This window comes from Thermobia domestica, chromosome 15, assembly GCF_964235325.1.
Source record: "Thermobia domestica chromosome 15, izTheDome1.hap1.1, whole genome shotgun sequence".
Classification (NCBI taxonomy): Eukaryota; Metazoa; Arthropoda; class Insecta; order Zygentoma; family Lepismatidae; genus Thermobia; species Thermobia domestica.
The window spans coordinates 15,538,241-15,565,194 of NC_137468.1; the positions used below are offsets into that span (position 1 = coordinate 15,538,241).

The following is a 26,954-nucleotide window of genomic DNA, read 5'->3' on the forward strand; positions in this document are numbered from 1 at the left end:
ATAATATACGAAGAAGGTATTCGTTGGTGTCATAAACTTAGTTCTCTGCATTTTGCTCTACTACCTCTTGATTTCTGTAAGGCATTTGACAGTTTGTCGTATGATTATATATTTGAAGTTCTTGTAAGCTATGGGTTGGGAGACGGTTTTCTTAATTTGCCTAAATTTCTTTATACTGAACGGCATGTAAAATTAAACTTTAATAATGCCTTTACAAAGCTTATCAATGCTCATCGAGATATTGCCCCTTGTGTTCCATTATGTATACCCTGATTCTTCTCCCCTTTCTTTTAACATTGAAATAACACATTCAATTCATCCAGATTGGTGCAACAACCATATATTGATGATTGTTTTATTACCGGCCCATTAGAACTGTCATGTGCTGAGTTGACTTTGAGTTTAACGTCCCTTTCACCAGCGAGACTATATGAGACGGGACTTACTGATTAACGTGGAATCCAAACCACATGCGCTCCCGCCGAGAATCGAACCCGGGTCTCCCATACCAAAAGCGCGTACGCTAACCGCTTAGCCACGAAGAAGCTCTGTCATGTATTGAATCCCTCGTCTGCAATTATCAGTGCATTTCAGGTACTGTTCTAAACAAGCGAAAGTCGCAACTGATCTGTCTAAACCCGGTTGAACAACACGTGTATTTGTCTGCGATTTCTTTTACTAATTGCATTAAAATCATAGACGTCACTTGGCAACGTCATGTAGCAGACACTATAGTCTACAATTTTCATACCACAATATGTACTGTACATTGGTGATCCTTATTCATCAAAGTAAAGTCTGGCATGTAATTCTTGCAGGCCGAGTTTACCTTGAAAATGTTTATATTTTTGTCGTCTTCGGTTTCTTACACAATTCTTTCCCCTGCCAAAGAAATACAATACTATAATACTAAAACACACAGAGGAAATTGTTGTAGAGCAATCAGTGCCTACGGGTGTATCACGCGACTGTTTGTTTACCAAAACGTAGTGGTGGTCTTTATATTAAAAACATTCAACTTCAGAGCTACTCGTTGTTGTTACATCGGTGTTCCAAATACTCTGTTCATACTCTTAATCTCTTTCCATGATGCCTTTATGTATACCACTACACTACACTGAGTTTCAAGCTTCCCTGCATGCAGTCTTGGACTTGCATTGTACTGTACCATACTTCAAGGACGTATTTTTGATATTAGCTGTTCGCTTACCTCACGGAGTCATCTTGAAGATTTTTGTATAATCCACTCCACTCCAACACAGTTTACGTTCCCCGTGTTATACAGCACCCACTGAGAAACTTAAACAAAATATCGGCAAACATAACATGCTACGATTTTGTCATCTGCCATGCAATCTATCAAGTGAAATATTGTTCATAATATACGTTCTGCTAATAAGAGACTCTATGAATTGGGCATCCGAAATTTTTCTTTCTGTGGTACCTCTCATGCTCTAGGCACTTTACAACACCGGTTTGATAATTAGCCACGGAACTTAGCGATCTGGTTTCACCCTGTATATATATTGCCCGTATCTTCAGAACAACTCCTTCTACTGTCAATTACACGTCACTAATGTTGTTCTTCGATTATATATTTTATCTCTACACTAAACATAACACAATCTTGTGGATTACGTCCCACACGATATATATTCTTTTAAGTAATGATTTGAATGGTAATGTTACTTTGTGTGTCTACCAAGTTTTGTTACGCATGCAAACTATTTCGAATCATAAACAAAGCTTTCCTAATTTTATTGCAGTAATTTATTAATGTGTCTATTATGTGATTTGCTCCTTGTTTATTCTTTCTTGTGTAATTGGTAGCGCTTAGCTTTAGTGCATGGGGTCTCTGGTTCAATCCTAGATGTTGCCAAATGAACTTGTGATGGATAAACACCAGTTGTGTGAGTTCTCTTTGGATTATTCTGTTTTCTCCCACTTTCTTCATTCCTTCATTTTGTTCATTAGAATCATGACGGTCTTCCTTAGTATCGAAGCATAATCATGATACGTGAAACTACAAGGAAAAAAGAGAACTCAAACTAATGAAAGCCTCCTTGATTGTAAAAATAATGAACAATTTTGAAAGGGTAGAAAAAAAGACAGTAAAATGTAAACTTGTCTAGGAAGAATGGGCTACACGAAAAAAAGATACAAACCATGTTCCATTGTACGTAGTTTGAGTTCGTGAGAAGTGAAATGCTCCGAGACAGGGTGAATGAGGGAAACAAATATTGTTTTGATGTTTGTGCACACTAAAGAGGTAGTGTAAGAGCTCAGAATAGTGTATTTGTTTTAAATGTACGTACGTGTCCCACATTGTGTTTTTCCATGTTTACATGTTGACGAACAAGGGTTTTCCGCTTATTTCTGTTGCATTCCTTCAATTGCCTCTGGGCATATAGCCACTCAAACGTAAGCGTACCGTATATATCTTTTGCTTTGCCTTGTACGGGTGTCCATCCTACAACAAAATATTTGTTTTCTTTCAGCAATCGTGAATTTGGTTTTCTATTATAACTTATTGCATTGAAGGTGATTGGTTAACGATTGCGTATTTGATGTGCGGGGGGTGTAGAAGCTTATTTTTCGTTTCAGAAGTTGCTCGACGCGTATAATACGTGTGACTAATAACGGACACTCATGAGACATGATTATTTGTCCATAAATGAGAAATCTCCGTTAGAAAAAGATTACACAATATAGCAATTGTAGCCAGGGTACAGTAATACATTTATCTATATGCATAAAAATGAAAGTGGTTATATTTGTGACTTCATACGACTTAAACCACGCGACCGATCTCGATCAAATTTTCAACATAGATGAGGTTCGGGCTGAGATGGTCTCTATTATTTCACTTTGACGGTACAACTGGTGGGAGGTGGGGAATTTAAAAATGATCGAAAATGATTATATTAGTGTCAAATACATAGTTTTCGGGATCACTATGAGATAAACAGTGACATTTCCGGTGCTGCTTAAATCCAAATTCAACCCTGCACTTTGGGAGATAGAACGGGGATATATGCATGATGTTCATTTATTATGTAGAAAAAATCCACTGGTGACATCCTCACACCTAAACAATAAAAAAAATATGTCCATATGAACATAAGGCGAAAATCGCGTTGTTTCCAAGTTACGAGATTCCGAAATCGAGAAAATTGTAACTTTGAGGCTGCCTAGCTCGAAAACTATGAGAGATATCAAAGGCGGTTAGAGAAATACTAGAGGAACTAGTACACTTTTATTTAAATACCTAAGTTTCAGAGTTGGGTTGTACCGGGGCATATTATTTTAGAGAGAGAGAGCTGAAAGAGCGGAACCCACTATAAAATTCGTTGCGCCGGTATGTCCCAACTCTGAAACATGGTTTTATATTTACATAGTTTTCGGGGTCAATGACACAAACAGTGACACTTCCGATGCCGTTTAAATCCAAATTCAGCCCTTTACGTCCAAAATGAACGTATTTTTCCTATGCAAAGAACAGGTATTCAGCTATTAGTTATAAACGTAAATATAGGCTTATATCAAAATACTGTACTCAATGTTCCAGTTACTAGGGAATTTAGAGGAAAACACCGTCCTTAAAGAAAGAAACGTATCCCTAGGCACTTTTCCCGGGGGCAGGCACGTAGCCAAGGGGTGGGTCCGGGGGGTCCGGACCCCCCCCCTTCGAGACCATATATGAAAAAAATTAAGAAAGGATGAAAATAAACGAGAAAAAGAAGAATCAGCGTTAAAAGTATAAAACTACAGCAAACGTTTGGTTACTCTTTCTTATGTGGAACTTTGTGTGTAGGAAACGGAAGGGGTTTAATCTAAAAATTGATATTATTTGAACGGACCGTTCAGAATTCCATTTAGCTCCATGCTAATTCTATGGACTACAAACGACAATCAATAAACTTGTTCTATCAGGTAGATTTTCAGGTAGAACTTAAGAAATGCCAACAATCACCAGAGCCTGGCAACATAAATTCCAGTTACACTTTAAAGTGATTTTCAATTTCGCGGCAACACTAATCCATTTTATAGGATGTGTTTACCGCCGAAAGAGATCTCGTTGCTATCTTTGACGGCATTAATCGAAGATAAAAAAAAGAAGAAGGAAGAAGACAACAAGAACCCAGTTCGCGAATTGCCTAGGAAGACTGTATATTTTTCAATATTTTTTAAATATTATTTTACTTCAGATTTCTTTATAGTTTGTTATTAAAAGATTAATATATCGTCATTTTATTGTCCTAACAAACTAATATGGGTGTGTTGCCAGCAAAATAGTTTAGATTAATTGAGCCCTGGTGTGTAACCACAGTATTTCAAGTCACGACCCCCTCCCCTCATTATGAAATCCTGGCTAAACGAACCAATATATGTTGCCAGTAAAATAGTTTAGAATTATCGAACCCCTGGTGTGATAACCACAGTATTTCATGTCACGGACCCCCCTATTACGAAATCCTGGCTACGTGCCTGCTGGGGGGATGAAGGGAACATGTCCCCCTCCAATCTAGGAATTGGGGGGACTATCCCCCTAATAATCCGATTTGAAATTTGTTTTTTGGGGGGGAGAAATGTGATGATTTGTGTCCGACTGCCACAAAGGAAAGTAAGATGAAATTGATGTCCCTCCAGAATATGCCTCAAATCTGCCCGCTTCCCAATGTTGAAGACAACTCTGCTCCCTGATTCTCCACAGGATTGTTTTTCAACTTCGCAAATATTTTGAGCATCGCTTAACAAAACAGAAAAAAAAGCAAACGGTCTTCCCCCCCCCCCCCACACCAATGTTGAAGTCAGATTTGCGCCGCTGTCTCCGGAGATATGTTTATATGGGTGTACACCGCAAAATTTTTGTGTGACCATTTTCTTCTCAGGTATAAAGTCCCACTATAAAAAGTCCCTAAATTCGCTTAGTGACTACATTATAAATAACACAATAAGAAAATGGAACATTATTATTATTATTATTATTATTATTATTATTATTATTATTATCATAGTAGTAGTAGTAGTAGTAGTAGTAGTAGTAATAGAATTATTGTTGTTGGCATAGTAATAGTAAAGTCCTCAAATGACGAAAGCATTCATAGTAGAATTACCATCTTTCCAAAACCAATTGTAGAGATACTTCATGCAGCATTCGAGGGGTGGGAGTAACGGATGGGGGGAATATGCCAACCTTTCTATTTCCGTAATAATGTAATATGTCGTTTAATAATGTAATATTGAAAAGCGAATCGTACTTGTCTAATTGATAAAAGTAAAATGAGGCAATTTTAATCACATAGGTCCCATAAAATATAATCTATATTATAAAGTTGAAAGTCACCATGTTTGTGACTCTTAATCTCTTGAACCATTCGACTGATCTCGATCCCATTTATAACATGAATGAGTTTTGGCCTGGGAGAGTTTTTATCTATTCACCTTGATGATGTAACTTAGGGGAGGGGGAGGGGGAGGAGATATATAAAAATCAATAAATATAAAAATAAAAGTGACTACGCGTGAATTAATACACTGAGAGAAAAAATTGTAGGTGGAGTGCTTAAAAAGGTAGGTCACATGCGTAATTCCTGTAGGTTTTGAACTTAACGTACAGCAGACGTATAACTGAAAACGCATGTTTTATAATACTTTCCGTAGAAGTGTTCCATCTAAAGTACATTCCGTAATTTCCGTATACGTTCCATCTCCAGGTTTTTTTTTTTTTATGGTCACACAGACACACAGACACACACACACACACACACACACATATATATATATATATATATATATATATATATATATATATATATATATATATATATATATATATATATATATATATATATATATATATATATTCATATATTCATACATACATACATACATACACAAACACAGAAGCACACGAATAGACATGGTAAATATATAAAAAGAGTTTTCATAAACCAAACTGTTTGAAAATAGAGGAATTAGTTATTTTTCTGCTTATGTTTTTACATTTTTGCGTAACACTCAGGAGCAGTGATTCTTTGTGTGCAGCGTAAACGGAATGCATGATGTAAGACTGCATTTTTTTCTGCAAGGTAAGGCCAATCAAATCCTACAGCGGCCACAGGATACTGCTTACGTTGGATATTATTGATTTTCTCGTAAATCTAATTAGCAATTTCTCTCTTTCCCTTTCTTTAATTTTATTTTAAGCAAATTGTCTAGACAGAATTCACAGAAGACTTAAGAGTGTGGTAATCCAAATGTATTCCATCTTTAGCACGAAAACTTTTGCTTATGTCATTTCAGATTGGCTTCAGGCATCAACAGGTTTTGAGTAAATTTGTCCAAGTTCACACATTATTTTAAGAATTAAGCTAACGCCTCCCTATATGAAAATACCAATAATAATTTTATTAATAAAGGACACCCTCTTGGTTAGACAGTTAGCTTACGGGACTTCCGCACGGGAGGAATGGGTTCCATTCTCGGTAAGAATTCATGTGCTTTGGATGATTCATCCCTGTTCTGCCTAATCTTTGGAGATAAGGAATTTTATTCGAGGAGAGATTTTATTTTAGGAAATACAGCACACGCAATGCTTTACTCCTAGCGTGTTTTTAATTACTAAAAGTAACTCTGATATTATTTGATTTTCATCCTTACGAGGTAGCATATAGCAGTCTTTTATTTTGAGTATTGTATAAATATTTGTCTATACTATAAAATTGAAAGTGACTATCTTTATTAGTCTTAATCTCATGAGCCACCCGACCGATCTCGTCTATTCACTTTGACGATAGAACTTACGGGTGGGGGAATTATAAAAGAAATTAATAAAACTTAATAACTCTAGAACCAATCGACCGATCTCGATCAAATTATTAACGTAGATGAGGTTTTTGTCTATTCACTTTGACGATAGAACTTACGGGTGGGGGAATTATAAAAGAAATTAATAAAACTTAATAACTCTTGAACCAATCGACCGATCTCGATCAAATTATTAACGTAGATGGGGTTTTTGTCTATTCACTTTGACGATAGAACTTACGGGTGGGGGAATTATAAAAGAAATTAATAAAACTTAATAACTCTTGAACCAATCGACCGATCTCGATCAAATTATTAACGTAGATGAGGTTTTTGTCTATTCACTTTGACGATAGAACTTACGGGTGGGGGAATTATAAAAGAAATTAATAAAACTTAATAACTCTTGAACCAATCGACCGATCTCGATCAAATTATTAACGTAGATGAGGTTTTTGTCTATTCACTTTGACGATAGAACTTACGGGTGGGGGAATTATAAAAGAAATTAATAAAACTTAATAACTCTTGAACCAATCGACCGATCTCGATCAAATTATTAACGTAGATGGGGTTTTTGTCTATTCACTTTGACGATAGAACTTACGGGTGGGGGAATTATAAAAGAAATTAATAAAACTTAATAACTCTTGAACCAATCGACCGATCTCGATCAAATTATTAACGTAGATGAGGTTTTTGTCTATTCACTTTGACGATAGAACTTACGGGTGGGGGAATTATAAAAGAAATTAATAAAACTTAATAACTCTTGAACCAATCGACCGATCTCGATCAAATTATTAACGTAGATGAGGTTTTTGTCTATTCACTTTGACGATAGAACTTACGGGTGGGGGAATTATAAAAGAAATTAATAAAACTTAATAACTCTTGAACCAATCGACCGATCTCGATCAAATTATTAACGTAGATGGGGTTTTTGTCTATTCACTTTGACGATAGAACTTACGGGTGGGGGAATTATAAAAGAAATTAATAAAACTTAATAACTCTTGAACCAATCGACCGATCTCGATCAAATTATTAACGTAGATGGGGTTTTTGTCTATTCACTTTGACGATAGCACTTACGGGTGGGGGAATTATAAAAGAAATTAATAAAACTTAATAACTCTTGAACCAATCGACCAATCTCAATCAAATTTTCAATATAGATGAGGTTCGGACGTGGTATGTTTTTTATCTATTCACTTTGGTAGTAGAATTTAGGGGTAGGGGAGGGAGTCGGAGATATATAAAAATCAATCTATATGAAAATGAAAGTGACTATATTTGTGACTTAATAACTCTTAAACCACTAGACCGATCTCAAATTTTCAACATAGATGACGTTCAGCTCTGGGAAGATTTTTATCATTTCACATTGACGGTAGAGCATAGCGTTATAATAATTCTTGGTCACCGTTATAAGAGTTTTTATGTTGTTGTGATAGTAGTTTACAACAAAAGATTTTATAAATTGAATATGCCTATTCAATTCTTGTGAAAATTTTTGTACATTGTTTCGTACGGCAATTGACGCCAGTAAGTTCTTTATGGTTGGCCCATTTCCTGTTCCAATTTCCATGTGCCTCGCTTACATTATTATAATTTATTCGTTATTAAGTGTGTTGCGATGTAATGGCCATCAGTAAACCGTGTAATCAGTCAAAAAATGTTAAAATAGAAATGTAAATCACTGAACAAAGCCAGGTTTATTTTAAAATAATTACTAACTGAACCTGCGCTCTCTAGAGAGTGCATCATTCACATATAAGCATGAATCTCCTTATCATTCCTTATAGCTGTACATGTCCCTTTACAGATACAAGTGAAAGACGTCTTGATTTTTAAAAAAAATCGGCAAGGGATATAATAAAGGGGAATTTTTTTCAATATCTCGCACCGTTTGCAACATTTGAGCCTACTTCCAGTTGGAGTTTCTAATTCATGTATGATCAGTGTTTTCTTTCTTCTCGCATGCAGTATGTAATAAGCAAATACATTACATACACAATTAATTATGTCAGTGATATATGGTGTTCATTAGACAAAACACTACAAGTAATAAAAATTAATCTTAGCCTGGAGAAATGGTTATTTTTCGTTTTTCATTATAATTTGGCCATGAAACAAACGCCTGAGAGATATACAACCCCTGTATACAACGGTACTGTGTTGGAATGTATAACTTATAGGATACGTTTTTTTTAATTACAACACTTTCAGTGTACACCTAAAAATGTAATAAACAAATAACAGTTACTTTTTTTAAAAAAATATATTCAATTACAACTGGACAATCTACACAAAATTTGGATCGAGCAGCGAAAACAGCATGTTTCTAGAACTTGAGGTTTTCGAGATCTCATTGTCGAAAGAATTGGAGACAAATATATAAACTTTTCTTTGGAGACAAACATATAAACCTAGCATTTTAATATACAGACTAGCTGAACCTGCGCTCTCTACACAACGCATCATTCGCATATGAGCGTAAATATCCTTCTCATTCCTCACAACATCTGTACATGTCCCTTTACAGACACAAGTGAAAGAAGTCTTGAAAAAAATCGGCAAGGCATATCATAAAGGGGAGATTTTATCGATTATTTGCTTCTCAATATCTCGCACCTTTTGTAAGATTTGAGCCTACTTCCGGTTGGAGTTTCTAATTCATGCATGACCAGTGTTTTCCTTTTGCATGCAGTATGTAATAAGCAAATACATTACATATACAATTAATTATAATGTCAGTTATATATGGTGTTCATTGGGCAAAACACTCAAAAAATAAAGATTTATCTTAAGACTCGAGAAATGGTTATCCTTCCTTTTTCACTATTATTTGGCCATGGAACAAACGCCTGAGACATATACAACCCCAATATACAACATTGTGGTGTTGGATATATAACGCATAGGATATGATGCTTTTTTTAATTTCAACACTTCCAGCGTACCCTAAAAAAATGTAATAAAGAAATAATGGCCATTTTTTAAATATTCAATTAGAACTGGACAATCTACGCAAAATTTCCAATCGATTAGTGAAAACGTCATTTTTCTAGAGCCTGTAGTTTCCGAGATCTCATTGTCAAAAGGATTGACCACAAACATATAAACATAGTTTAAAAGAACTCGGAAGATGACAGCACAATTCACTTGCATTTATTTCGGAGAAGGCTTATTAAAGTCCAAAGGCTTTGAACAATAATTTAAAAAGATAAACTTTGTGAAAAATATCTCTTTAAGTAATTTATTTAAAGTACACCGTTTTAAAAATATTTGTCTTTGTTATTAACGTGAAATCACAAATAACCGTAAATCAAAGATTTGAAAGCTAAAGTTATAGGTTGGAGCTCGGTCGCTCGTAATTGGTATTGTAGCATTTCAATAGATAGATGTAACAGTTTCGCTTACTAACTGAACATATTGGCTTCACCAGACACATTTTCTTAACAGTGTCTGTTGAAGCCAATATGTTGAGTTAGTTGGCGAAACTGGTACATAATTATTTTAAAATAAACGTTACTTTTTTGAGTAATTTGTGTTTCTAGTTCAAGTTTCAAAAGGTTGGAAACTACGGAAATAATGTGAATATTGTTTGTAGCCAGAACCAGCGTTTCTTTCTGACACAGTTTATCCTATCCTACCGGAGCTAGAATAAATTAAATTGCATTTATATGTCATTCTTGTAGAGGGTATGTCGTTTCGCACGTGATAAGAAAAGAACGACCGTCGAAGTCCTTCCTTCGGCAAACCGAGTTCCGGTGCAACCGACGCACACTTTGATTTCTCCACACCACCTAACAACATTTTCTGTCAGAGAACCTGACCAGGATCTGTTGCATGGTTCATAAATCTAGCTTCTCTTCGAAATGAACTGATGTGATGGAAATGATACTTTTCTGCGTCAGTAGAACTTGCATCATGTTCTGTAGAAACACAAATTGACTACTACGAGGTATGATCAAATAATACGTGAATAATTCTACTAGAAACAAAGTAAGCTTACATGGAATTTGATTTAGTCTCCTTCAGAGTACTGTCCTAGGCTAGCAATGCACTTATCTCAACGCTGAATCCATGACTGGAAGCATTTCTGAAAGGCTTCTTTTGGAAGAGCATTCATCTCCTCTGTCGTGGTCTTCTCAATATCAGGAATGGTGTGAAAACGTTTTCCTTTATGCATGATTTTAATTTTTGGAAACAGCCAAGACTCGCCTCCTGTTATATCTGAACAGCATGGTGGATGTGGACAGACAGGAATATTTTTCGACCAAAAACTCCTGTTCGTCAGTCAAGAGTCGGGGAACGAATTTCGCACTCACTCTTCACATTTTCATATCCATGGTTAAAATGCTTAGTACGGACCCGTACGAGATTATAATTCTTTGGAAATCTCTCGAATAATTATTTTCCTATTTGAACGAACAATTTTTGCCACTTTTTGCACTTTTAGTTTTGTTTTTAAGATTTATGAACTTCCCGAACGTTGATCGTCTTCTACCGACTCATTTTCGCTTTTAAAACACTCATACCACTATGACACAGTCTTCAGATTGCATGAGTTTCTTTTGCACTTTTTCGCAACTTGAAACAGAACTTAATGCTCACGCGATTTTTGAAATTCATGATGCACGACAAACACATCATCACTCTAGCGGCTCTGGAACAACTTGACACTGCCTGTCTCAACGCATCAGGCTATCGGAACAACTTATGGTTGTAGGCTGTTATTAAAAATATACAATCTTCGTATTTTTTTATTAAATCTTGTTTATTCAATTCCTCATGTGGATTGCAGCTTAGGCCTACTAAAATAGCAAACCAGTTCTTGATAACGTCTGTTGTAATTGCTGTAGGTTTTAATTATTAATTGTTTATTTGTTTACCGAAGTCTAGTGTCGCTTGCTAGTGTCGAGGCTATATAAGACTTGGTCCTACAGTTTACTGTTGAACGGGAACCACAGTAAGGCGTTCAATGTTCTCCCATTTGGAATCGAACTCGGGATCTCATATGCCAAAAGCGCGCGTGCTAACCACTAAACGAGGAAGAAGGGGTCCGGGAGATAAGGCTGCGTGGTACCCCAACACGCTAAAAAGAGTGGGTAGTTGGTGTGCCCTCGGTGGGCGGATCCAACGCCCTACCGGGAGGATGATGTAGGTACTGCCCTCAAAGAGAGTGTAATGCGTTCTCTTGGGTCCGGGATGGGATACCTAGTATCCTAACGCATACTCGTACCTCAGGAGCGCTGAGGAAGCGGGTCCCTCCTTCGTCCCAGTAGTGTGAGCTGGGTGCAGGAGCCACGACCCTACCAGGGGAGCCGCCGCTCCCAAATGGCCATTGTCTTTAAAGGTAGACAGTCTACATCAGCCATTGGGTCTGGTAATGTACGGTTCACCTCTCTCGTAAGAAGAGGTAGTCCCGTATTGTTTGGACGACCCTACCGAAGGAAGGGTGTGGGTGTCCCTTCTAATGGTGGCTTACACGTACCATTGGGATTCGGACAGGTAGCCTTGCTACAACGTGTACGTGGTACCTAAACACGTTAAAGATAGGTAGCCCCGTATTGTTTGGGCGGGCCTACCAGGGGAGACACGGCTCCCAAATGACAATGTCTGCCTTGAGCAAACGGTCTACATCAGTCATTGGCTCTGGTAATGTACGGTGTACCTCTACCGTAACTAGAGGAAGTCCCGTATTGCTTGGATGACCCTACCGGGGGGGAGTGTCGGATTCCAGCCTGCGGGAGGACCAACCGGAGGTGGGGGAGGGGCCAATCCCAGGAATCTGGGTAACGTTTTTGATCCTGCTAAAGGGAGGAAATTCCGTGGGACATGGGCCGGCACCAAACCCAAATGGTGACTCAACACGTACCATTGGGTCCGGGATGAGATACGGGAGTATCTCGACGTGTGCGTGGTACCTCTACAAGGCGGTTGCCAGTTGAACGATAGAGGTAGGCAGGGCCGGGATTGAACAAGTCCCCTCGGGCGTTGCCTGGGGCCCCGGATTGGGTTGGACTCTGCCGGGCTGTGGTCATACCGTGGGATTCGGTAGCTTGTGGGAGCCAATCCCAGGAATCTGGGTAACGGTGAACACAGGCGGGAGGTGAGCTCGCCTTATAACGCTCGGGCGCCATGCCTGCAGAGCATGGTAGGACTGACACGCTAGCAGTCTGCCTCAACCAGTAGGTCTACTGGTGGGCACTCAGGACTTCGGTCTGGCCGCGCAGTGGGCGTATCCCACTCCCTCAGAGAATGGGGGTGACACACTAAGGTGTCAAGGTTAAGGGACAAATCTTGACGGTGCACTTCGTGCACGAGCAATAATAGCGTATATTGTGCAACTACGGACGGGGTGCATTACATTCTTGCGGAACCCGTCCATTAAATAGACCGAACGGTCGCGGGCATGCTCTCCATGCATGCAATTAAGCGTGGCATAGTAGACCACTAGCTCACAATGTTTGTGGCCTATATTACGTATTTTAAACGCCAAGTTCAAAATACACAATGCCCATATTTATTCTATTTAGCAACACTAAAGTAAATACACAATTTGTTTTGCACAGCAGCTACCAAATAGCACGTTATGCAGTCACACACTTCACGTTCGCAATAAAAGTTATAACAAATGCAGTGTCGCCAGATATAAAAAACAAAACGCTCCAGTTAAGAATGCTCCAAGAGCATTGCCAGATCGAATTTAAAAAGAATGATATTTTCTTATTAACTTCTACAGGCTTTATATCAATTGTTCTCTGTACTTTATTATTATAGAGGAAAACAGGGGTTATGGAATACCATTTACATATGTGAAAATAATTGTCCGAGGATACGTGTTAATAAATAGTTATTACATAGTCTTGAAGGATATTTAATGAGGACTTAAATATGACAGCTAGAAGTTCCTAGCAGACATAGGAAGAACATAAAAGTAAAAATACTTAATGTAGAAAAAATATAGAGGATATGGAATAGATGGGGATATATGAAATAGTAGCGAAGTACATTAGAAATTGCTACCTTTCTAGAAGAAGTACTGACGTTCTCACTTGCAGAAATCGCATATATAGATGTCCTTGGGGAACTCAACACACTTTTCATGAGCCCACATTGTCCAAATCACACACAATCCACACTTCCCCACGAACATCGTCCGAAAAGTTACTGTCACAAAAGATGTACGTAACATCTCCATTTTCAGTTGGATGCACGCAGTCATGATCTCCCCATCACTGGAATCATGAAGATGTAGTTCATCAGATTCACTACTAGAGTCAGTAGATGAAGATGGTTCCATTGACTTCTGCACCTTCTTCGGAGGAGCACGCCTTTTAGAAGGATATTTGGCGCCACGTCTGGATTCTCGTCTCTTATGCGAACATGCTACATGTTCCTTGTATTGCGAAGAAGTCAGAACATGCGCTGAGCCCTTTGAACGTCCATGTGTAGATAGTTTGCGTTTGTGCGATGGTGGTGGTGAAATTTGATGATATGAGGTTGTTGCCGCTCGTGAAAATAAGAGAGTAACGCTTTCAGCAAAGTGATACATTATTGAGAGAACTGTTCATGAACAGTTTTAACAACCAAAACAATTGAATCTAGTCTATCGCTTACAGACTAGCTATCTACTGTAGACTTCACATCTTTGTTGCAATCTAAGTTAAACTGTGAACCGATTTCATACATGGCAATCGCAACAGTTTTGTGATGCAAGAAGTTTGTTTGTGTGAAGAAAAAGAACGTCTATACTAATCAATTACAGCTGTAGGTTTCTATGAAATGGTTGAATGCGATCTATGTCTAATCTACTATAGATCCTTGTTCAGGGGCGGATCCAGGACCGACTTCTGGGGGGGGCGGTGAGCTGTCATACTGCTGCTTTTAAGGGCTCCAAACTTTGGGATGAGTTTTATTTATGTATATAAAATAAGAAAGTTTCCCCCCCTGAATCCGCCCCTCTCCTTGTTCTATCTAGTCTTTCTAAACTAGACTTAGACCACTCTATTTAATCCCTAACCTGGTATCGGTTCTGTCGCATCAGGTTCTTTGTCATTGTGCTCCGAAGTATCCTGTCACACATACCCATGGTGGAGGAGGTCTATCATTATGCTAAACGTTTTCAAATAGCTGGGAGGAGGTTATGGAATACCAACAATAGAAGTTTTACAACAATTTTGTAAAACACTCACACCCAAACTAAATCGTGCACACAACGTGACAATTCGTTCTGTTCCCTAGAAACACAACATAAGGCACACATATTATTGTAGAGTTGGGTATTTAACTTGCAAAATCATTCTACGAAATAAATAAGGTAAACTTAACTGCAAAAGTTTTTCGGAGGTGCAAATTTAAAAAGGATGAATTGCAGCAAGTCATTTACCAGTATTCGTGGCTAAGTTTTTAGCGTACGCGCCTTTGGCGTGGGAGACCCGGGTTCGATTCCCGGTGGGAGCTCATGTGGTTCGGATTCCACGTTAATCAGTAGGTCCACGTCTCATATAGCCTCGCCGCTGAAAGGAACGTTAAACTCAAAATCAACTCAACTCAACTCATTTACCAGTAACAACTAGCACAATATTGGCACGGCATGACGCTTTTTCGTGGACATAGTTTCGCTTATCCCCGCGAGAGTAAAGCACACAACAGAGGCAATAAGCCACGATTTCTTAACCCAACCTCTATTCCATAACCCTGTGTTTTCCTCTACTTATTAAAGAATTCTTGTAAGTTATATATCCTTTTACAATTTGCTTGAGTACTAAATTTTTTCCACGTGTTTTGTTTAAGAGTTCTGTTAAAACGTTCCACGATATGTTGTTTTACGAAGACACATACTCAAAAATCAAAATGGAGGGCTCATAATGAAAAAATTCGCAAAAATATCATCTTTTTATGACTTACAGTTCCCGAGATATGGCCCCTTAAATGTCCCGAAATTCGAACTTTCTTTGGCCAATATCTCGGAAACTATAAGAGTGACACGAAAAATTCCATCTATTTTTTTTTTTCAGATATTTTTGTATGTTCTATCGAACGGAGGACTCAAAATTAAGAATTCGCAAATAAGAGACATACACAGACAGACATAAAGAATTCGGTAACGAACTTTTTAAGTTCGTTGAAAGCAAAATGTAAAATGAACTGCGGCCGAACAAAGGTCATATTTTTTTTTTTATTATTTTAGTCTCTTATTGAATTGACAACTTTTTTCTTTCCGATTAGGTTTCGTTTATTCATTAAATCATTATTGTATTCTGTATTTGAACACTAACACTCCAAATATCGTCAACTCACACTCGTCGTTATAAGAAGGAAAATCTAATAAAAACAGACATCTACGGTTTTCACTTCTCCTCTTTTTGGATGGCTAAATATAATGAATGAATTTTCGAGTCTAACCTCAAATATTAGACTCTAGACTAGCGCTTAACGATACGAATAAAAATATCGTTTAAAGCACTTAAAAAAAAAAAAAAAAAAAACAGCAAAACTAATAGAATGGGTTTCATTTAATATCGATTCTACAGTATCGTAATATGGGAATTCGCTACTGTTATTTTTAATGTATCAACGAAATGGGAAATTATATTCGTTTAATTATATTTCCAATGGTTTCTTTAAATACGGACGTCACCGCAGTTTAAGAGATAGATGAGAATGACGAAGATATATACAACAAGAATCTAGAACATTTTCTTTCTTTCTTTTTTTCTTTTTTCATATTTCTTTTCTTCTATCTTTAATTTTCCGCAGAAAGTTATACCAAAGCTCGTCGTACTTAAGTATTTAAGGCTCCCGAGACGAAGAAACTTTTGTACCGCTCGCCTTTAATTCGTCTGTATTCATTTATGTGAAAACAAAAACAAAATACTAAAACTTACAAAAGATGGCGCCAGAATAAGCGGAACTGGCGGGGAGCAGTCCCCTTTGTCCATAGGCCATGCTCTCCTTCGCCTGATCTTTTTACAGGGCGGAAATAGTATGTAAGTTTACCTCAATTTACGTAAATATTCAAGTTTACCTCAATAGACTTTCGAACTATGCTATGTATATACAAGTGTCAAAAGTCTTATAGTACAGCTTTGTCCGCCCATGCGTCCGTCTGTAGGTTCCATTTCTTCTGTTAACTCTCTACTCAAACATGGTTGCCAACGGTCCGGTATGCTTCCGGACAGTTCGGTTTTGACCTCCTCGTCCGGTGTCCGGTACGACCTTAAAATCGGACGTTAAATGTCCAGTAATTTTTCCTCGTACTAATCTCATTCTTTGTTCCTTTCAGAGCATTTTGAAGTTACGATAGAAATCGTTTGTCGATGAACATGGTTAAAGCAAAGCTTATAATGTTAATTCCTTTTGACATCGACCTGTCCAGTGTTTCTTCTAGAGATGGTTTTTTGGGGGGCACTGCCCCCGAAGCTTAGAGAGTACCCCCCCGGACGAGACCAAAATAATAGTCTATAAAATAATAATAAAGAAAATAGTACCTCTCCGGTAGTAGGTAAAATTCCAGCAGTGCCCCCCCCCCGGAACACATTTTCTGAAAGAACGACTGGACCTGTCCTGCGCGGAATTTGCTGAAGAGTTGAAGGCAGGAAAATTTACTGAACTTATCAAAACTGTTAAAGCTCAACAAAAGTACATTTTTAAAGTTTACAACTAGCACTGCTTCAAACTCAGCTACATCTTCCAATTAAATAATGCATCCAGATCTAGGATTATGTTGGCGTATGTAGACGTTATGGGTAGGGTTGGCAGATTTTGTAAACGAAAAACCGGGACACCAATCTCGGGCTATATATAACAGGGGCGGATCCAAGGGGGGCGATACGATCGCCCCCCCTTCCCAGAAGCGGATACTTTCTTATTTTATATATATAAATAAAACCCATCCCAAAGTTTGGAGTCCTTAAAAGTAGCAGTATGACAACCCACCGCCCCCCCCAGAAGTCGGTCCTGGATCCGTCCCTGATATATAAGGTCAAAATTCTTACTCATTTGGTCAGAATGAACTTTTTCAGATTAGTACTTACAATTTTCCAGATCATTCTATACACAGTTAACACAAATGAAGCACCACAAGGGATATATAAAGAATATGAAAAGATAACTTAAGAAGAGCTGCCTGGTGTCCCTTATTCTGAATTCCGTCATTGTATTTAACAAATTCTAATTATTGCCCCAATTACATCACAGCCTCCCATTTATGATTGATGAGATACTTTTTCTTTGCCTCGTCATCACTTGAGTCAGAAACACTACCCTAAAAGAAATACAAATTTAGCATTTAGCAAGAAAAGATACATTTACGCTAAGTTCAAAACGATAAAAAAAATGTTTTTGAATATTTTGTAAATCCTTTTTCCCCCTTTGGAAACTAAACAACAACAACCCATAGGACAAAAAAATGGATGCGATTTTCAAACACCTTGTTGTTTGTTTAGTAAAATTAATTGGCTACAAAAAATCTTCCGAAAACCTTCTGTTTTTAAGAGAGACATACTAGTCGTTTCAGGTTATTTTTTTTTCAATCTGAAGAAAGAAAATCAGGACAAACAGGCGTCCCAAAAGCCTTTTCTGAGACAGTTAATTCCTTCATTGAAAACCGGGACGTCTGGCAACCCTAGTTATGAGGCATTACCAGCCCCAACGAAGCTGGTGAGACTTGCATGCCATATTGTATATTTTGAGTTTGTATGTATGTTTTGTGCATGACATAATTATTGTAACAGTACGGGAAAAAAACCGGGTTCATGCCAGAAATAGCAGATTGGTTTTACAATGAAGTATGGGATGAATGCCGTACTTGTACCTTACTCATGCTCACTGCAAGCATCTTACACACCAATGTGTTCTCCACCAATAAGGTTGACTGGAACAAAACAAACACAATTTAAATTTAAGAGACATGAGGGACTAATAAAGCATGGGGATGAAAGTAGAGCTAGTTATAAGTCTACGATAAATTAGATATAAAATGTTAAGTTGCCCTGTTTGTGAGATATAAGACAAGGCTTATCCTCACGACAGAATGAGGTTCGACGTGGGCTGCGACGCTCTCTTCTCCTCTGTCTGACTGCATCTGCCCAAGATTTTCCAAAATGACAAGTTTTTATTCCTTTCGAGTGCAACTGGTTGTTGCCCTCACTTCATGGTATTTTCCTCATGAAAATCCAAATTCAGCTCGATGACGGCATAAAGTGGGCTTAGTGCAAGTGCACTAACGAACGCTTCTTTTGGACATCGACTGGTAGGACGCTGTCCTCGACGCTGTGACAAAGTCGCAGAAAACCAAAAGTATTTAATCTGATGACATGTAGTAAATACAGGACCACTTAACTTAGCAGAAATAAATAGCAAGAAATCAAGACGGAAGGTAAACAGAGAAGTGATGAGAAAGTACAAGAAACTAAAGGCAAAGGAAGAAGTCGCTGACGCTCTACGTTTATTGTTTTCTAAAGAATTTTACAATTATGCATCAACTGATGCTTGAGACTACAATTTTTATGAAGAATAATGTCTTTCTGATGGTGACGAGATTCTGCACAATGTCCTATGGAGAGACGATGTCCTCGGTAAGGGTAATAACCGTAGGTGTCCCAGGCAGCTGGTCTTGAGATCGATCCTCTCTCTCTGACAATCAAAGGTATCCAAATAACCCAGCCTATTTGGATATGCAACATTATATCTGGTTTTCTGTTTTAAATACGATGTATTACTGATAGTAGACTACCAAAATTACATGTGCCGACTCAGCCAAAACTGGAATAAGTAAATGTACTATAAATGTACTACAAAAGTATACATTCAAACTCTGAATCGCTCAATGTTATGTGAAGTAACCGCTTTCCGGTTGTTCACATTTTTGACGAGCGATGACGTCACAATCTTAAGAGTATACTTATTACTTAATCCAGGAGGGTATCCGTTATTTCAATTTTCAAAAGTTGGCAACACTATACTCAAATCGGAAGTGATTCAAATTAGCCATTTCCGGTTACAACACATATCGCCACAAAATAACAATGGTAACTGGATCCCTTTAAGGTATACTGGATCACTAAATGGGCAGGAAGACAGTTCTACAGGTGAAAATGAGTTAGTGAGTTACTTTAACGTTTTATGTATACATAAGGTGCTTTGTGATGGCAATCGTTTCCTTCTAAAATTTGAAAATGAACCAAACAGAATGAAATGAAATCTCTCGTTTTACGTACCACGGTTTCGTCCTTTAGACTGAAAGAGACGGATGTTTTTAGGAAGATGAATGATAATGAAATAATTGGTGGGATGAGAATGAGGAAGAAAAGGGGAAACCCCGGTTCTATCCACTACAAACCCACTTGAGTTTGGATAGAACCAGGTATCACTACCACAAGAGGTCAGCGCTATATCACCGTGCATCCTCAATAGAAAATTGTCTCTTCCCCCTAAATAATAATAATAATAATAATAATAATAATAATAATAATAATAATAATAATAATAATAATAATAATAATAATAATAATAATAATAAATGAAAAAATAGAGGAAAATATTGAAAATTAAAAAACTTTGAATGAGGTCTTTCTCCAAGTGTCGCCATCTATTGAAATTTTCACTATTAGGAAATTTTTCCAAGCACTTTAAGGGGAGAGCTATCACTTTCTAAAATAGTTGTAATACCTAATCCATGCCTAAATTTACGTTTTAGAAACAAACTGCCAATATCTATTTAGCAGTTTTTGGCGTGATGATTTGTCCCTTCTCAGTACTAAGGCTATATGAGGCACGAACCTACACAGTTCCGAACCACCATAATGCATTAATTTCTTTTAAAGTTATCCCACTGGGAAATGAACCTGGATCTGCGTTCAGCTAAAGGCAAGTGTGCCAATTATTAGTTTAGCGCAAGATTTCTCAGCCTGAGGGTAGCGATTCCTAGGGGGATCGCGAAGATAAGCGGCAGACATACATATAATTAGAATCTAATACCGGAAAATATTTTTAAATATTATTTTGAATGTTATGCTGATAGGAATATTTTATTTTTATACTGTTAAGAAAAATTAGTCTAAAAATAAAATATTCCTATCAGCACAAAATTCAGCGCGAGCATAATCTTGTTAAGAAAAATCTTTGAGTTTTATGTCTCACGGTTATGCCGGTTAGGCTAAAGGAGACGGTGATGATGAGTAATGAATGAAATGGTGGAATGAAGAAAGTGGGAGGAAACGGGAGAACCACGGGAAACCCACGCACACGATGTTTGTCCACCACAAAGTTCACTCGGCGGGGGCTGGGATCGAACCCGGAACTCCAAACACCAGAGGTGAGCGCTCTACCATTGAGCCACCGCGGCCCCTTAAGAAAAATTAGTCTACTATAGTGCGTCCAGTAAAAGAACGTCTCTGACTGCTTGCAGTGACATTGCCACTACTCGCGTGTCAAGATTTTTTCGTTACAACTGTAGTGGCAATTTAATTAATGGTATAAGACAGAGTGATCGAGGTTGGTAACACTGGTATCAAAGTAGGGGCTGCAATGTCCCACCGCATGTGGTAAGAAACGTCAGAAACCATTGGCCGTGCTATAAACATTTTCAACAGGTGCAGAGTTGTTTAAAAATCAATTTACATAAAAGAGGTACAAGAACTGCATATTGAAATACCAGAAAAATATAAATGCAACAAAATCTTAATATTGAAATACAATTTAAATTGAAACCTAATGAGATACGTATGTCTATGAGCGAATAGTCTGTTTTTCAGCAAGCTGGCCATAATGAAGGTAGAGTTTTTGGTGTGTGATTTTATATTTCTTTCCTAAATTTTAAATGTAAGAAAGTTGCTTTTAATAGTTTTTGGTGATACTGAACATATACACAACAATGAAACAAATCTACATCAATATGAGATAACCCAAAGTGGCGACTTCTCGAAAATTAAAATGCTCATTGACTTTTATAACAACTGTCCAAGCTTCTTTTTTAACCAAAATAAGAAATTAGTTAATTTTCTCTATCATATGATCCAAAATTAAGGAAGTTATGAAGTTTTAAAATTTTCAAACGGACTCCATTTATGAATAGTATGCCGGATCGGATTCGACATTTGTAATATGAATGAAATGACCAAATTTGGTTTTAATGCCGTCGCTTTTAGGGAAGTTACTGTATCCACTATATACAAGAAATGGATTCTACTATTATAGAAATAGCTGGGTATCGTGAGAACTCCACCATAGGTATATTTTTAAAAAAACGAGCTTATTACAAACCAGAAATTATAAAGGGATCACAGGGAAGAGGATCTGATAAAATAAAAATGTGGGTCGTGATAGAAATTAGGTTGAGAACCACAGGTCTAGCTGGAAGGGTATTTTGGTGTGGAAAGGGCACCCATATTTAACGGGCGTTATTATGACATTCATTTTTATTGAAACTGGAGACAATTCCTTCACAATAACTCGCAATTGCAAAATAGTAAAACTGAATGATAGGGGGGAAAGCAGAGTGCATCCGCTATCAAGAGACCACAATATACAAATACATTTCTCCGTCCATTACATATATTTGGAAAAAAATGTTAAACCGATCAACAAGAGGATTTTGTTACATATTGACAACAGCGTTTGGTTAATTTGAATAAAACCTACATATGCACACAAAGGAATTTTGTGTAAAACAATGCTTTTTGATTTATAGCTGTTGTCATCTTTCAATTTTCCTCTTCACATAGCGGTATTTTGATCCTACATTTTACTCGGTGTTTATTCGTCTGGATATGCACTTATCCACCAATTCAGTTCTATAGTTAAAACTGTCAAATGATTTTTAAGCAATTGTTATTCTGTTTATATTTCGTGAATTACACTTTGCACTTATGACCACTATCTTATTAACTTAAGGTTCAATATTGCTTCTGTGACTACTATTCAAACATACATACATGTAGTACTTTCGCAACTGGAATCAATAAACGAATCTATCTTTCAACCAATGTAGTTTAAAGAAAAAACATATGGTAGTACTGCACTTGAAAGACACTCAGTCTTTAGTGCGAGCGGTTCCGACTTCCATTCCCGGTGGAGACTCTTGCTTGAAAAGTGTAAAAGCTTTATCACCCCGCCATCCCGAGTGAGCTATTCCTCATTTACACCAGGCAAATGTGGGGATGATACCTAACATACAAGTTCCAGGCCGCTTCCTTCCTTCCCCAATCATTTTTTTTCCTTTCCTCGGATAGTGTGATCGCCGAGGGACGTCACCTATCATACGTGACAGGCTAAATGGCTATAGATGCCGAAAGACCAGAAATCTAATTCCTAATCCTAACCCTTTTTTCCTTCCCTTTCCTCGGATAGTGTGATTGCCGAGGGACGTCATCATTCATACGTGACGGGTTAACATGGTAGTAGATGCGGGAAGCCCAATAATCTAATTCCTAATCCTAATCCTGTCTTCCTTCTCTTTCCTCGGATAGTGTGATTCCCGAGGGACGTCATCCTTCATACGTGACTGGTCAACATAGTAGTAGATAGCCGGAAGCCCAGAAATCTAATTCCTAATCCTAATCCTGTCTTCCTTCTCTTTCCTCGGATAGTGTGATTGCCGAGGGATGTCATCATTCATATGTGAGGGGTTAACATGGTAGTAGATGCGGGAAGCCCAATAATCTAATTCCTAATCCTAATCCTGTCTTCCTTCTCTTTCCTCGGATAGTGTGATTGCCGAGGGATGTCATCCTTCATACGTGACTGGTCAACATAGTAGTAGATAGCCGGAAGCCCAGAAATCTAATTCCTAATCCTAATCCTGTCTTCCTTCTCTTTCCTCGGATAGTGTGATTGCCGAGGGATGTCATCCTTCATACGTGACTGGTCAACATAGTAGTAGATAGCCGGAAGCCCAGAAATCTAATTCCTAATCCTAATCCTGTCTTCCTTCTCTTTCCTCGGATAGTGTGATTGCCGAGGGATGTCATCCTTCATACGTGACTGGTCAACATAGTAGTAGATAGCCGGAAGCCCAGAAATCTAATTCCTAATCCTAATCCTGTCTTCCTTCTCTTTCTTCGGATAGTGTGATTGCCGAGGGACGTCATCCTTCATACGTAACTGGTCAACATAGTAGTAGATAGCCGGAAGCCCAGAAATCTAATTCCTAATCCTAATTCTGTCTTCCTTCTCTTTCCTCGGATAGTGTGATTGCCGAGGGACGTCATCCTTCATACGTGACTGGTCAACATAGTAGTAGATAGCCGGAAGCCCAGAAATCTAATTCCTAATCCTAATCCTGTCTTCCTTCTCTTTCCTCGGATAGTGTGATTGCCGAGGGATGTCATCCTTCATACGTGACTGGTCAACATAGTAGTAGATAGCCGGAAGCCCAGAAATCTAATTCCTAATCCTAATCCTGTCTTCCTTCTCTTTCCTCGGATAGTGTGATTCCCGAGGGACGTCATCCTTCATACATGACTGGTCAACATAGTAGTAGATAGCCGGAAGCCCAGAAATCTAATTCCTAATCCTAATCCTGTCTTCCTTCTCTTTCCTCGGATAGTGTGATTGCCGAGGGACGTCATCCTTCATACGTGACGGGTTAACATGGTAGTAGATGCGGGAAGCCCAATAATCTAATTCCTAATCCTAATCCTTTCTTCTTTCCCTTTCCTCGGATAGTGTGATCGCCGAGGGACGTCATCCCTCATACGTGAAGGGATAAATGACCGTAGATGCCAAAAGCCCAGAAATCTAATTCCCAATCATAATCCTTTCTTCCTTCCTTTTCCTCGGATAGTGTGATCGCCGAGGGACGTCATCCCTCATACGTGAAGGGCTAAATGACCGTAGATGCCAAAAGCCCAGAAATCTAATTCCCAATCCTAATCCTTTCTTCCTTCCGTTTCCTCGGATAGTGTGATCGCCAAGGGACGTCATTACTCATACGTGAAGGGCTAAATGGCTATAGATGCTGAAAGACCAGAAATCTAATTCCTAATCCTTTCTTCTTTCCCTTTTCTCGGATAGTGTGATTGCCGAGGGACGTCATCTTTCATACGTGACGGGTTAACATGGTAGTAGATGCCGAAAGCCCAGAAATCTCATTCCTAATCCTAATCCTGAAAGGTATTCAGACACGCTGTACAGTATTTACTTTTAGAGAACATCAGAAAGGTCTATCGAAATACAACGATGGGAAGCGCAATGGTTCAATGGTAAAGTGATCACCTCTGATGACAGGGGTTCCTCATTCACTTCCATACCATGCGACAGGGACATGATGGCTCAGTGGTAAAGCGCTTACCTCTGGCGCGTGGAATCCTTGGTTTGATTCTCGGACAAGTAAATTTGTGATGGACAACATTGTGTCCGTGGGCTTTCTCCGGGTATTCCGATTTCCTCTCACTTTCTCATTCCACTAGTTCTTTCATCATCACTCACTTGCTTCAATCATCGTCTCTCTTAGCCTCAAGGGCATAAGCGTGGAACGTTAAGCTGAGAAGTCTCCCAGGCCATGCGAATTTATGATGGACCTCGAGGCCTGAAGTCTTTCGTAGAATCTGGATATCTTTTTTGGGTATCTGACCAAAAAAGTCCTGCACGTCCACCATATTTTCTCGCGTTTCTCCCATTTCCTACCACATTGTCATTCCACCAATGATTTTATAACCGTTCACTCGCATTACTGTTCCATTTGCCTTAGCCTTCAGCCCATAACTATTGGACGATAAATTAAAAATTTCAATATTTTGAACACAAGCAAGACCATATCTAACAACCGATATTGATCATGTTCTGCTGATTGATTGATTTAGTTTTATGGAGATTTAATAATTCAATATTTTTAAATAAAAATAATATTATTAAAAGCACTGTGTATGTTAATTTTTAGTTTTAAAAAAATTGTTCGGCTGTAAACACTGATTGGGGAATGTAGATCAAACGAAAGGACAAGAAATGGAATGAAATCTTTGAGTTTTACGTCCCACGGTTATGCCAATTAGGCTAAAGGAGACGGTGATGATGAATAATGAATGAAATGGTGGAATGAAGAAAGTGGAAGGAAACAGGAGAACCCCCAAAGAAAACCCACGCACACGGTGTTTGTCCACCACAAAGTTCACTTGGCAAAGGGTGGAATCGAACCTGGGACCGCAAGTACCACAGGTAAACGCTCTACCACTGAGTCACAAAAGGACAAGAGTCTTCTACATGAGTTGACAGTTAAAACAGAAATAAACATGATTAAATATCATTGATATAGCAAGCAGCAAGAGCAATGAGTACTTACGGACTTTTTGTCAAATATACATTTTTACTTTTCTCGCCTTCTGCTTATAGCGGCATTCTTCACTAGTGTTGCTGTGGGTGTGATAAGGCAGTGAGTCACAACTAGAGGAAAGAAACGAGCTTGAGAACCTTGACTGGACTAACCATTCATCCTACTTTATTTTACGTCACAACAACGAATTTTCAGTTGAATTTGTGAACAAAACACCTCCTAGATTATGACGTCATTACTTAACACATTGACCACCTTCTGCTCAAAAACACAAAACGCGCTTTCTTGTGTGTTATGGTATACTAAAGAACTAAGTATTCCGAAAATTTCATTTTTTTTTTATCCAGGCCCATTGCAGATATTGGACAGTGAAATATATCAAATTGGCATAGTTCCCCAACTTTACGATTTTTTTCAGGCCCTTGGGAGCAGCTACAGGTCTGCAGAATTTTAATTAGTATTAGTTTATAACCCCGGACTACAAGCACACACAAATTCATACTTTTACGTCAGTTGTTTGGTTGTTTCCTCTTCCCAAACATGTCTTCAATGGCCAAAAATGTTGCTACTCTAGGCCCTAATTTCACCTCTTTCCAGTGGTTTTAAGCAAAACTGTTAAGAGATCAAAGTTTTAGCTCTGCATAAGTTGAAGACATCCAGCAATTTTCAACTTGGTAGGACAAATACATGCTGAGATATTCAAAAACAACGTAAACTCCTGAAATCGAGAAAATGCAAAATGGCGGCAGCCGCTGCGTCGCCATGCAATGTTGTAAACAAAATAATTAATTGCGGTTTTCAAGTACCCTGATATAGGATAAACATTCATGAAAAAAGTATATTTTCTGGAGATGGTCGA

The 26,954-nt window shown here is 38.1% G+C and overlaps 1 long non-coding RNA gene across 1 annotated transcript in view; it reads right to left on the reverse strand.

The window, feature by feature from the left end:
* LOC145671815 (uncharacterized) overlaps window positions 1–26,229 on the reverse strand; it is a 288,536-nt gene extending 262,307 nt beyond the window's left edge. The window contains exon 1 of the long non-coding RNA XR_014128531.1: window positions 26,105–26,229. This is a non-coding gene — a long non-coding RNA (uncharacterized LOC145671815). The remainder of the gene's footprint in view (window positions 1–26,104) is intronic.
* Window positions 26,230–26,954: the final 725 nt, after the last annotated feature.